Raw genomic sequence first — 13895 nt, 5'->3', positions numbered from 1 at the left:
AGGGTATGTCACCGTTTGATTGCAGGGCGACAATAAACTGTGGCAAATACTTTGTTAACCCACTCCCCTTTCCCCCCCTCAGCCCCCTTCCCCCAAGGAAAGGCAATAGGAGGGCAAAGAGAGGCAAAAAGAGAGAGGACTTACAAGTTGGAAATAATTAAAAATGTTTTATTAATGCTACTAATAAAATAGAGAAAATAATACAAAAATATAATAAACCAATCTTGAAATTCCCAGCACAGCTCAGCACCGGCTCCACACTGCTCCAGCAGCTGCAGGGCAGGCACCCGGAAGTCCTGGGTTGGACTCTGCAGCAAACCAGAACTGGATTCAAGGATGCAGGGTCTGTCACTAGGTCTCAGGTTGCAGGGATGACTTGCAGGGTCCTCCCCAGATGCCAGCCATAGTCGAAGAGGGCTAAGACCCTCATGATCACCCACTTTTATATGATGTATGACGTGGATGGGATGGAATAATTAGTTGGTCAGTTTTAGTCACCTGTTCAGTTCACTCCTCCTTGCTTACGGGATGTGCATTCTTATCAGCGACCTTGCATACCATTGCTATGTCTACCAAAACATGTATCCAACTTCAGAAAAGTGCATTTACTAAGAAGAACTTAGCTGAAAGGAAAATTCACTGAAGAGAAACTGGTCTTGTTTTTAACAAAACCAGGACAGAGTATTTTATACTATTTTCTACCTTTAGATGGAGCTTGAGTGACTCTAGTCATACATACCTTTGTTATTGATTGATTTAAAAATCCTTGCTTCAGTTTTTAAGGTAAAAACTTCACTACGCATGCTGGAAAGTGTGCAAGAGGTGGGTATCTTTTGAGATGGATGTGTGTTTTGGTATTATAATGAGATTATAATGAGTAAAGTTCATCCATCAGGCAAATTACTGGCTCAGTAACTAGCATTTTGGACGGAATTGAACATTTATCCTTTTTAATTGACAGCAGCTATAACCTATCTGTGGAATATCTTACATACAGTCACCTTGAGTTACTGGAATGACCTTGACCAAAAGAGAATGAAGAACCAGAATGTTTTTGTACAAGAAAATATATTTACAATGTGTTAGCCAAACTGCCAGAGCGCGTGCAAGATTAAGTAAACCAATCGCAAGATAACTTTAAGCGCGTGAACAGTTAGCATAAGCCAATCAAAACAGAAAGTTAAACACGTGTACAACAGCTACTAGTTATATATGTAAGTGCCTTGCTTAAATAAAGGGTCTCTTGGTTCACCCGCGCCAGGAGTCCATGTCGTCAATCTCTCACTTATCTTTAAAGTTGGCAGCAGCTATGCCATCTGGTTTTTGTACCTACACCTTGTTCTAACAGGACCCAGCCATGGTATCTTCATATCACTCCGCCCCCTGTATCTTCTTAATTGGTACTACACTGAGCTTCCTCAGGCACTACCAATTAAGAATGCAGGCCAGGTGCGTGAGGGGGTGAAACCATACCAAGCAGATTCCTTCCCCATTGCACAGTTACCTTATTCGCTGAAGATGTGGATATAGCTTTATTCTCAATAAGTGTATCCTTGATAATTAGTTTCAATAATTTGTCCCCTCAGTAATTATTCCACAAATGCTTAAAAAATAATGTTGAGAGGTATGTGTGTGACTGTTCAACTGACTTGCTGAGGCCAGCATGGAGCCTTGCACCAAGGCCTTTGTTACCCCGACTTTACCTAGCAGAACCTGCAGGCAAGTTTGCATTTGCCAGTTCATTTAGGGAACTCCAACCTCTCTCTGTCTGCTAATGACCAAATTAAATTCCTTTTTCAACTCAGTTCTCACTACTTTTCTTTCTCCCATGTCCATGTCTGGTGCTGTTCCCCTGTGCATGAGGGAGAATGACATTCTGGTAGTATCTGAGACATTTCAATTCTGTTTCAACTGAAAAGTTTAATATAATCTTAAATCATCAGTGTTGCTCTACTGATATACATAGGTTGGAGAATGGGGACTGGAGTGGATTAGAAAGGTGATGCAAGCAAAAAAACAGACTAGAATAAAAAGGAAGAGTAAACACACAGTTATACTTTCACACTAAATCTTACTGGTCAAAGCAGAGGTCAAAGCACTCTTGAAATCAGGACTTTATTTAATTTGGTTGTTGGGGTTTTTTTTGTTTGTTTAAAGACTGCATTTACCCTTGGAAAGACAATTAAATGAATGTATGAAACTTAACATGACATACCAGGAGGATTAGCAAAATAAAGGGATGTAATATCTGGCAGGGATTTATTTTGATGTCATAGGTCATAGTGCCCCCTTGCGGTAATCTGTGTTCAGATAGCTGCATGACTCACCAGAAATTTTAAGCCAGGGGTGTCAAACTCATTTTCACCGGGATCACATCAGCCTCGCGGTTACCTTCAAAGGACCGAATGTAATTTTAGGACTGTATAAATGTGGCCCCTGGTGAAAATGAGTTTGACACCCCTGTTTTAAGCTCTTTATACAGTAGTGAACATAAAACTTAAAGATCTGACTTGCTCTCCTAACCCTGATTTGTTCTGTGTTTTCTGCAATTAAGTCTTGTTTTCAGTGTGCTCCTGAATAACCTTGGTTTCTGCAGGCTTTAATGACATACAATTGGTATTTTCCATACAAAGGTTGCAGTTATGTTGCCTGGTGTGTTTCGGTTACATGCTCTTGTAGCACCCCTTGGTGGTGAAACCACCTCTTGCTCTATTGCTACACAAGAGGGAGTTTCAGTCACCAGAGGATGTTTCTATTTTTTTAGGATGACACATGAAAAGGAGTATGCCTTGAACCACTTGGCATTCACCTATTTCACCTTGATTTGTTCTCTGAAGAACACATCCCCGATGCACTCTGGTCCTTCCCAGGGATGAGACCAGTCTCCCAGAAAACAGATCAATGGCCTATGATAGCATTTAAGATCTGATGTTTTGTTCTCTTAGTTTAGCAAAAGCAGTTTAATACACAAAAACAAAAAAAAAACAATTAGTCTAATTTATACTTTTGTTCACTCGCCTGTGAGAAATTTGAGCCATCTCAAATACCCTATTAACACTAAGTAAACTGGATTATCCACTGTATCTTTACTTGAAATACAGTAACTATGTTCATCAAAAGATGTCTTTTTTTCTGCAAAGTCATTCTGTGTCACTAGGGATCAAGTCAAAGCCCATTGAGATCACTGGGAATCTTTCTGCTGTCTTACTTGGCATGCTGATAGATCACTGCTTACTTGAACATGCTAGTAGAAGTTAGACTAATCTTCTCAGGAGTATTCAAAAAATTATAATACAGTTTTATGCTACATTTTTTTCAAGCAAATATTTTAGGCTGTACATTCTTTAGGGCAAGAATTACATTTTCCAGCACTTGCAGTGCTACCATAGTATAAGTCATTGTGATAATACAAACCAGCATTCTCTGCACAGAAGTTTCACATCCCAATATCTCTGATGTAGGTTGAATATGTTTATCTAGGTTCACCTCAGCCTCTGACACATACAACTGTTAGGATTGCCCAGGTTACCCATCTGTTTGAAGACAGTGAGCAGAACGTTGAGATCTAATTATTTATTTTTCATGTAGCTATTCACTGAAGGCACTTCCTTGGCACAAACTCACACTGTGCTCACAGTGTAGCAAGGTTTTGCATCAGGAAAATGTCTCCTTCTAGGTCACAGCAATTCAGCAAAGTCTTTGCATTGAAATAATAGGTCTGCCCTTATCATCCCGGACAGCAGCAAGTGTCATAATTTGACCCCACAGAATTTTGCCATCCTGAACATTTCAGAAACATTCTCTGGGCAAGTCCAATAGATCTTTAATATTTTCATAGGGAATAACAATCCTTGTTGCCTCAGTACTTCAGGGAGGCACAAACTGCACTAAGTCACCTCCAGTAGATTTTATACTCTCCCCTTTATGCTAACAAAACTATCCAGTTGGGACTTGGGTGTGTAAAGCTGTGTTTGACTTTGCCCCCATTCCTCTCTGTACCATTCACCTCTAAATTGTGCAGAGTGGCAAAAAGTAATGTAATAGTCCTCCTGGTCCAGCTGCCTTTCCTGCACTTTTCTTCACTGTGTGAGTAACCAGTAACACTAGCAAAACCAAAATTTCATTCAGCATTCTTTCTTGTCAGTCAAAAATTAACATTTTGGAGAGACAGAACTATTTCACAGGTTGTTTCTTTCTTGGTCTTGCTATAGTTTTTCTGACAAATGTCCTAATTTTCTCAGATTTGAAACATCAGGAGAAGTTTAGGTAGTTTTAATTTTTAATGTTTTTATACGCACACACTTCATTTACTGTTGTTTTTAATCATTTATGAAAGGTTACAATGCACCAAAATCAAAGCAGAAGACTTTGGTCAGAAGTGTATTTTGTCATCACTCACCTTTCTCAAGTTGTTGAGTAAGCTGACCAGTGATTTGAATGCAAATTACACATACTGTTTTAAAATGGAGACATAAGTATATTGCCCTGGTTTTGGCTGGGATAGAGTAAATTTTCTTCCTAGTGCTGTGTTTTGGATTTAGAATGAGAAGAATGTTGATAACACACAGTTGTTTTAGTTATTGCTAAGCAGTGTTTACACCAAGTCAAGATCTTTTCAGCTTCTCATACTGCCCCGTCAGCAAGGAGGCTGATAGTGTACAAGAAGCTGGGAGGGGACACAGCCAGGACAGCTGACAAACTGGCCAAAGGGATATTCCATACCACATGACATCATGCTGAATATAAAACTAGAGGGAAAGTTAGCTGGGGAGCCACTGCTCGGGAACTGGCTGAATATTAGTTGGCAGATGGTGAGCAATTTCATTGTGTATCACTTGTTTTGTATATTCTATGCCTGAAGATAGAGCAATAGAATAAGTGGGAAACATTAGGAGGAAAATTAAGCAAGTATTTGAGAAGATAAGCAAGAGATAGACACCGCCTGGATCCAAACCCCATCTTCGGTCAGTCATTTCTCAGGTCTCAGGTCCGGGTAGTGCTGGCAGCTCATGTGTCTCGGGTTTCATGTTTCAGGTCCTGGTGGTGGATGGCCACAGGTCTCTGTGTGTGGCTTTTTATTGCAGTTAGTGGTAGGCATTATCTGAGCAAACTGCTGGCCTGGTCCCAGATGTTGGTGGATGATATCGCTTGAACTTTGCTTGAGCTTACACAAGCTTTAAGCATTTTTTGAGTTTTAGCAACTCACAGTGATCACACATTTTTTGGGTTTACATAAGCTTTCTCTACAAAAACAACGAGCGTAACAAGCAAGCATCATGAGTATCACAGAATCACAGAATGGTTAGGGTTGGAAGGGACCTCTGGAGGTCTTCTAGTCCAACCCACCTGCTACAGCAGGTACACATAGAGTAGATTGCACAGGAATGTGTCCAGGTGGGTCTTGAATGTCTCCAGAGAAGGAGACTCCACAACCTCTCAAGGCAGCCTGTTCCAGTGCTCTGTCACCCTCAAAGTAGTTTTTCCTCATATTCAGATGGAACCTCCTATGCTTCATCCTGTGTCCATTGCCCCTCATCCTATCGTTGCGCACCACTGAAAGGAGTCTGGTCCCACTCATGAGATATTTATAAACACTGATGATATCCCATCTCAGCCTTCTCCAGGTTGAACAGACCCAACTCTCTCAGTCTCTCTTCATAAGAGAGGTGCTCTAGGTCCCTGATCACCTTCGGAGCCTGCCACTGGAGTCGCTCCAGTAATTCCTTATCCTTCTTAAATTAGGGAGTGCGAGGGCGAAAACTCATGGACTCCACACAATTCAATACGAATTCAAGCGAAGCCATTTATTACAGAAACAAGCCTCCTTATATATGCAGTTATTTCCTGATCACGCGTCCACGCTCCAAGCATGCATTAGCTGATTGGATATTGTCCATGGTCACGAGCTGTCCACGCACCCAAGTCTCACTGCTAATAGGTCTTGTTAATTTACATCTTGTTGAGGTCTTGTTTTCAGCTTTCGAGCTGATATTGAAATTAATTTGAGCCTGGTTAGTTCAGAAATAAATCTCCATCTCTTGGAACGATAAAGGACTCAGCGCTCCGATTCAATGTGAATCACGCAAAGCCATTTATTACAGAAACTATTCTCTAATCATGAATCCACGCTCCAAGCATGGATTCGCTAAATGAGTATCATGGGCAGTCCACACGCTGGAGCCCCACCGATGATAGGTCCGACGACTCACGCCATGCTGAGGCCCTGTTAATGAAGAAACGCCCCTCTTTCTCACAGCAGATTCTGTTCTCAGCTTCTCGAAATGGTCTTGAGATTCCTTTGGGCCTGACTAATTCAACAACATATCTCCTTCTAACGAAACCCCTCCACAATTCCCCCTTTTTGTTCTTGAACTAGTCAGGCCCCTTAAACAGCATGCTGAATCATCTTTGAAATACACTGCAACATAGGACACGTGATTAACAACATAATTACAATTACATATGATGTAGCTAAACCTTACTTAATAAGATTAAACAACTATCTGCTTATACTCAAACCTTCATATCATATGTAAAACCTTAATTCTACTTATGACAACCTTACCAACGCACTATTTTAGAATAGTCAGACAACTTAATACAATATATTCTCTTGAATTCCAAAAAGATCTATAACTGCGCAGTTTATAGAGTAACGTACTTAATATCATCAGCATATGCTAATTATTGACTTAATATCTTAAAACTTATATTAACCTATTCATATGCTAATTATTGAATTAATATCTTAAAACTTATATTAACCTATTTAAAAGATCTATAGCTTAATCTTAATATCTCTTTTAAAACCTTACCAGTTGCTAAATCAGGTTACCATGGTAGAAATATCTTATACTTTTACCTTATCTATGCATAGATTATCTAATTGTAATATCACCCTTTTGGAACTCTTACTATCTGTTCAAATTAGCATTCTCTATGGAAGGTACCTTATCTGTTTACTAATAAGCTTTTAGACCACTGGGTCTAGGAGCATCTATAACACTGAATAAGAATTCATGGTTTACATTTGAGACAATTCTCACAACTTATCTCCCTCCTGTCCTTCTGCATCTGTCGAATCTTTGTTATCTTTATTCAACCATGGCTTGATCCATTTCGCAGGAATCTATTTTGATCCTTGGTCTGTAATGACACAAGCATAACCCTTTCCCCAAGTTATTAATTGGAAAGGACCCTCCCATTCACCAGTAACTCCATTGCGTATTTTGACCTGACACTGATTTTCTCTGAGGTCTGTCAAGTGTCCTTTTAAGCTTGTTCCATGACGAATCATAGGTGGAATGTCGAACCCTTGCAGAAGGCGTAAAAAGTTCAAGACATATAATGCTTAGCTTAGTCTGTCATGTGGAGTAGTACAGTCAGTTCCCCCTTTTTGTTTGTCAAGCTGATGCTTGAGAGTTCGATTCATCCTTTCTACCAAGGCCTGACCAGTAGGAGAATTTGGTATCCCTATAATATGCTTAACACCCCACAATTGAAAAAAGGTGGCAGTAGCTTTGGCGATATAACCAGGTGCGTTGTCTGTCTTGACCTGTGCAGGAACTCCCAAAGCTGCAAAAGCAGAACGTAAATGTCGTTGCACATGTGAACTAGTTTCACCAGTCTGAGCAGTGGCCCATATGGCAAAAGAATATGTATCAATAGACATATGCACATACTTCAGCCCGCCAAATTCAGGGACATGTGTGACATCCATTTGCCACAATTCCAAGGCTCCTAATCCTCTTGGACTGACTCCTGCACCCAGACCTACTGAGATGCACTGACAATCTGCACAACTTTTAACAATACCTCGGGCTTCACTTTCGGACAATGAAAATTGCCGCTGTAAGATCTGAGCAGACTGATGGAGGAAACTATGAGAGCGTACTGCTTGCCCAAACCTATCTATTGGAGGTGGAACCCAGGCAGGAGATACAAGAAAATCAGCTCGGCGGTTTCCTTCAGCTAAATCGCCTTGAATTGTCAGATGACTACGGATATGTGTTATGAAGCATCGGTGTTGTCTCTCTTCGACCAACAACCATAGTTGCTTGAACAAAGACATCAGTTGTGCATCCTGAACCTCTTTGAGCAATGATCTTTCAATGCGAGCTACCACACCTACCACATACAAAGAATCACAAACAATATTCACTGGGCTATGAGCAAATCTGATAAACACTTCTATTACAGCCCTGAGTTCCAAATGATGAGTTGATCCTTTCAGGTCAGTTAGTATCACATCATGCCATTTTCCATCTGTTTTCCATGTAATTGCTGCTTTCTGCATTTTACCCCCTGCGTCAGTGAACACTGTGGGCCCTTTAACAGGAAATTCTGAGAGAAGAGGGGGACCCTCCTCCATTGATCCCATATTCAAAACTGACATTAACTTGTGTGGAGGGGAAAATGTCTTAATTGAAGCTTGAGAATCTAATAACGCAATCTGAAAAGGTAAGGAGTTCTGCAAAGCCCACTGTAAATATTCTGAAACGAGGGGAACAATGATATATGCAGGCTCAGCCCCTGAAATTTCAGCTATTCTCTGCCTACCTTTCATTATAAGCTGAGCAAAGACCTCAACCCTGGTTGTAATGGTTCGTTTGAGTTGAAAAGGCAAAACCACCCACTCTAAGATGTTTAACGGCTCCTTACCAGTTGTCCATTGCATTATGAGAGCAAAAGGATAGTTAGTATTGTTTACAATTAGTAGTCCGATTACATAATCTGGGTTCCACCTATGGTTGAAAGCTTTTACAAGTTTGGACATAATCTTTTTCAGAGCAACTTCCGCCTCAGCAGTAAGCATTCTAGGAGAGCTAATGTCACTAACCCCTTTTAGCAGTTTTACAATTGGAGCTACATCCTCATTAGTGATCCAACAAATGGTCCGGACCCAATTCAGGTCACCCACTAGTTTCTGCACATCATTTAAGGATTGAATGACAGGCCGACATACTATTTTCTGAGGTTTCACTGTGGACTGAGAAATTTCCAAACCAAGATATTTCCATGCTGGTTGACTTGTACCTTTTCTGGAGCAATTTGTAATCCTCTATGCTGCAATGTATCAGATACTTCATTTATCAACAAATCAGTTGAAAAAGTTTCCCCAGCTATTAATATGTCATCCCTGTAGTGGTAAATCACTAACTCAGGATGAGATTTTCTGATTGATTGCAAGGCCCAAGCTACATAAATCTGACACATAGTTGGGGAATTTTTCATTCCATGTGGTAAAACTACCCATTGATACCTTTTCACAGGTTCAGCCTTATTTACAGAATGTATGGAAAATGCAAAACGTTTACAGTCATCAGGATGCAAAGCAATGGTGAAAAAACAATCTTTCAAGTCAATTATTAAGATCTGCCAATTTTCTGGAATCATGACAGGGGATGGTAATCCCAGCTGTAATGCTCCCATGTCTTCCATGGTATCATTAATTTTTCGAAGATCATGTAACAACCTCCATTTCTTTGATTTTTTCTGAATAGTAAACACAGGAGTATTCCAGGGACTTGTAGACGGCTCTAAATGCCCTTTTTCAAGCTGTTCCTGTACTAGCTCTTCGACACGGGCGAGTTTTTCTTTACTGAGCGGCCATTGATTTACCCATACTGGATCATCATTTTTCCACTGTAATTTCAGTACTGGTCGCCCATCATCAATGGCCACTTCTAGAAATTTTGTTGTTTTGTCACCAGAGTTGCTCCTAGTTGTCCTAACACATCTCGTCCTAATAGAGAAACAGGGATAGACATCACATTCATGCAGTAAAGAACTAAATTACTCATGGTCTTCTATATTATCACAAAATGCACATTTTGAGTCAACGGAATCTCATGATTTAACAGACTGTGAACTTATCGTACCATATAACAAAGACCTACCAAAATTGCAACATGCTTAAACAGATACCCACAAAGAAAACAGGTTAATAAGGAAAGCATCTTGCAGACTTTAACAAGTTTTCTGATCTGTGTATTATCAGTTAATTCTCTCTCAGCTTGTTGAAGTTCAAATTGCCCCGCCTGTAAAACTGCCTGAAAAGATTTAATGATTTCTTGTCCGAGTGCTTTCCTATGTTTTAAAACACCTCCCAATACCGATTTTTTAGGAACACAACTGAAAACAATCATTCCTGACCCCATCTTGCAAGTAAAAACCTTGAGGAGGGGGGGGAAGCACAGGGCTGCTTGCAGCCTGAGTGGGAAGAGTAGGCAGAAGGTTTTATGGCGCACTTAAAAACAACCAGTAAAACAATTAACTCACATTCCTGACAAACTGCTTGATTTTCAGAGAGACGGTACACAGGAGCACATAATATGTACTGTAAAACTCGCAAATAACATGCTGATAGCAAACATTAGCATTCTCTACTACTGATTTCAACACCAGTGCTTCCTTAACTTCTAAGTTTTCAACCTGCTTATTGATGGCCTCTTGAAGGTGGTCAATAAATTGCATGTAATTCTCATTGGGACCCTGATTAATAGTTGCAAATGATTTGGCTGCTTTGTTGGTTTCAGGTACCTCTCTCATAGCTTGATATTGCTGACTGTTGGATTCACTCGCTAATAGCTGATCTGATCTTTCACACAGTTCTTTTGTCCAGTTCTTATCCGGTGACTCCTTCTATTCTCTTGTAGGAGTTAGAAGGGTAGAAGGTGGTAAAGGCGGACACGAATCAGTAAAAGAATTGATATTACACTTATTTACGACTTTAGCATTCTCAGCTTTCACCAGTCCTTTTGACAAATTATCTGACTCCAGTTCTTTGGACTTCTTGGTCTCTCTAGGGTCGTGTGATGGTACAGGAGGCCATCCACTCGGTAATTTTCCTCCCTCCGCCCCAGACTGTTGTATCATCGGGGGTGCCGAAGGCACAACAGGGGATGGAGTAAGGAGGGTATCGAAAACACGAACTGGGTAAGCTTCACAGTTATTTTTAGAGTTCTTATCAGGCTGCAACGCTGCAAAAATTCCGGTAACTGCAGCCCGCTCAGCCTTAAATTCTTTTAAGGTGGAAATTATAGGCTTCCATGTAGTCGCTAATGATTTAGCTTCTTTATCTCCGTCGCTAACCTTATCCCATAATTTCTGCCCTATATCATCCCAAAGTTCAATTTTGAAAGCTTTCTCAGTTTCTGTCGGGTAGCTGTTAGTTCTACAACAAACCAACAGTCTACATATGTTACTTTCTTCATATTTAAGTCCTCTCCTAGAGAGAATATGCAGGAGGAGTTTAACTATAGTTTCTTCCTCTGAGGATATATTCTGCCCCATAACTTCAGTCTTCCCTCCTCCTGCTCCCAGCCGCTAACCTTTTCTGGGGCCTTCTTCAACAAAATTTATCTGCGGAACGTCCGTACGCCTCCGCCCAGCTCTCAGTCCAGCTGATCCGCCTCCGGCTGGGCCGCTCCAGGCTTTTCCCCGACCTTAGTGAGACGCCGTTCGGAGTATCACGTCGGGGTCACCATTTGTTGGAACGATAAAGGACTCAGCACTCCGATTCAATGTGAATCACGCAAAGCCATTTATTACAGAAACATGTCTCCTTATATACGCAACTATTCTCTAATCATGAATCCACACTCCAAGTATGGATTCGCTAAATGAGTATCATGGGCAGTCCACACGCTGGAGCCCCACCGATGATAGGTCCGACGACTCACGCCATGCTGAGGCCCTGTTAATGAAGAAACGCCCCTCTTTCTCACAGCAGATTCTGTTCTCAGCTTCTCGAAGTGGTCTTGAGATTCCTTTGGGCCTGACTAATTCAACAACATATCTCCTTCTAACGAAACCCCTCCACATCCATCTAATAGAAACCCATCCACAAAACAACCTCAAGAAAATCTCCATTCTCCACAGAAGGTACACCACCTGCTTGCTAATGGGCTTCTAGACCACCAGGTCTGTGAGCATCTATAACACTGAATTAGGATCCATGGTTTACATCTGAAACAGTCCTCACAACTTATCTCTCTCCTGTCCGTCTGCATCCGTTGAATCTTTGTTGAATTCACTTCAATCCTTAGCCTGTAATGACACAAGCATAACCTTTTCCCCAGGTTATCAACTGATGTGACCTTTTCCATTTACCATTAACTAGTGATTTGACCATAACTAGTGTAGGTTCTTTCTGATTTAGCATGGTTTTGGGTCATACTTGCAAAGTGTTCCATCACAGGGCAAATTTAGGCTGCACCACTTAGATATAAGTAATTCATCACATACAATGCTTTTGACAATTGGTTTTGTGGTGTTCTCCCTACTTGTCCCCCCTTTTTGTTTAAAGACAAAAACAAAACCAAAAAAAAAACAGTTCAGAATCAGATACGTGCATTGGACCTTGACTACGTACTCAGAATCACAAATCAAATTTAGAGGTTCCTCCTTAAAAAGCTCTAAGTAATGTAAAGCTGCACCAAGTTCTTCTAATTGGGTTGAACTTTCAATAATTTGTGCAGAATGATGCTAATTGTTATCTTCACGCTAGATCACTACAGCTTTATGAGACTTCCCAGAACCATCAACAAAAACTGTGCAAGTATTTAGGATCAGACCAAATACAAGTATGGTCTGTGACCTGATGTTAAAGACTGCATCAATTTGCATTTAGGCATGCCAAAAGCTGTGCTGTTAAAAAAAATCAGCTAGTGCAATTTACAAGGATGTAGATTGCAAATAAAATCAAAATTAAATTTCACAAATGGTACATATATGACAAAAGGATCATGACCTATTAAGACTTAAATTAATTCCCTGCATTTTTTGATCAGAGTAACAATCGGTATATCAGTCTGTTAGCATTCTCATCATACTGTCCCACAATAGCCACAGGTTGTTTCTATGTTGTAGCGAGAAATAGACAAATCTGCAAGTCCGACTGAACGCAGTCAGCCTGTAAGGTTGTCATAAATTTATTCCTCAAAGTTTCCAACTCCATTTTAGCTGTCATATTTATTGGATATTGTTTTCCATTACCCAATCTAAGTCCTGTTTCAGATCTATCAGTGTAGTATATGCTTTATCAAAACATTGGCTGTTAATACTAGTGGAAATACAGCATTCGAAATTTCCTTGGAGATTTCTCACTTGCAGCAAGCAGATCTGCACCATCCAAGCAGCTTCTTCTAGGCCATGCAACTAAACAGAATTCTCAGAAAACGTTATTTGAGCTTACAATTTACTTAACAAATCTTGACCCAAGAGAGGTATAGGACTTTCTGGCAACTACAAGAATTCATGTATTAAAACTTTGTTCCAAATTTGGCATTCTATTGGTTTCAAAAAACAGCTTTTCTTTCATTCTCTCCCATGACCTCAAAAACTAGCATGGTGAATTTACTAAGAAGTCTCTTACAACCAGTTACCACAGAATAAGTCTATTAAAAAAAATTTGGTTTAATTATCCAGCTTCATTAGAACTATGGACCCACTGGCAATGCCTTTAAATTTCAACCCTCAGACTCCTTGATGCAGTATTACAGTTCTCTAGCAGTAACATTGCTGGGGGGGGAATAAAACCTCCCTCTTGCTGCCATCTGGGATGGCAGGATCTCCAGCCCAGCATGAAAACAAATCAGTTCGAACTCCACATCAAACCAACCTGGCTCCACTCCACACCCAAATTAGTACCACTCTGATCCAGAGAAGCTCTGAGCACTCTGACCCCCCAAAGCTGACCAGTGTGAAAAGACTGATTTCAGCAAGGAGGTAAAAGGTCAGCTTTCGAGCTGACCTTGAAATGCCTTTGAGCCCGGCTAGTTCAAAAATAAATCTCCATCTAATAGAAACCCATCCACACAACAACCTCAAGAAAATCCCTCAAATTTCCTACAGGGGAGCCCAGAACTGGACACAGTACTCCAGATGCAGCC

The sequence above is a fragment of the Patagioenas fasciata genome, chromosome W (assembly GCF_037038585.1).
Source record: "Patagioenas fasciata isolate bPatFas1 chromosome W, bPatFas1.hap1, whole genome shotgun sequence".
In the NCBI taxonomy this organism is placed as follows: Eukaryota; Metazoa; Chordata; class Aves; order Columbiformes; family Columbidae; genus Patagioenas; species Patagioenas fasciata.
The sequence above is the reverse complement of the archived record's forward strand: the minus strand, read 5'-3'. Positions refer to the sequence as shown.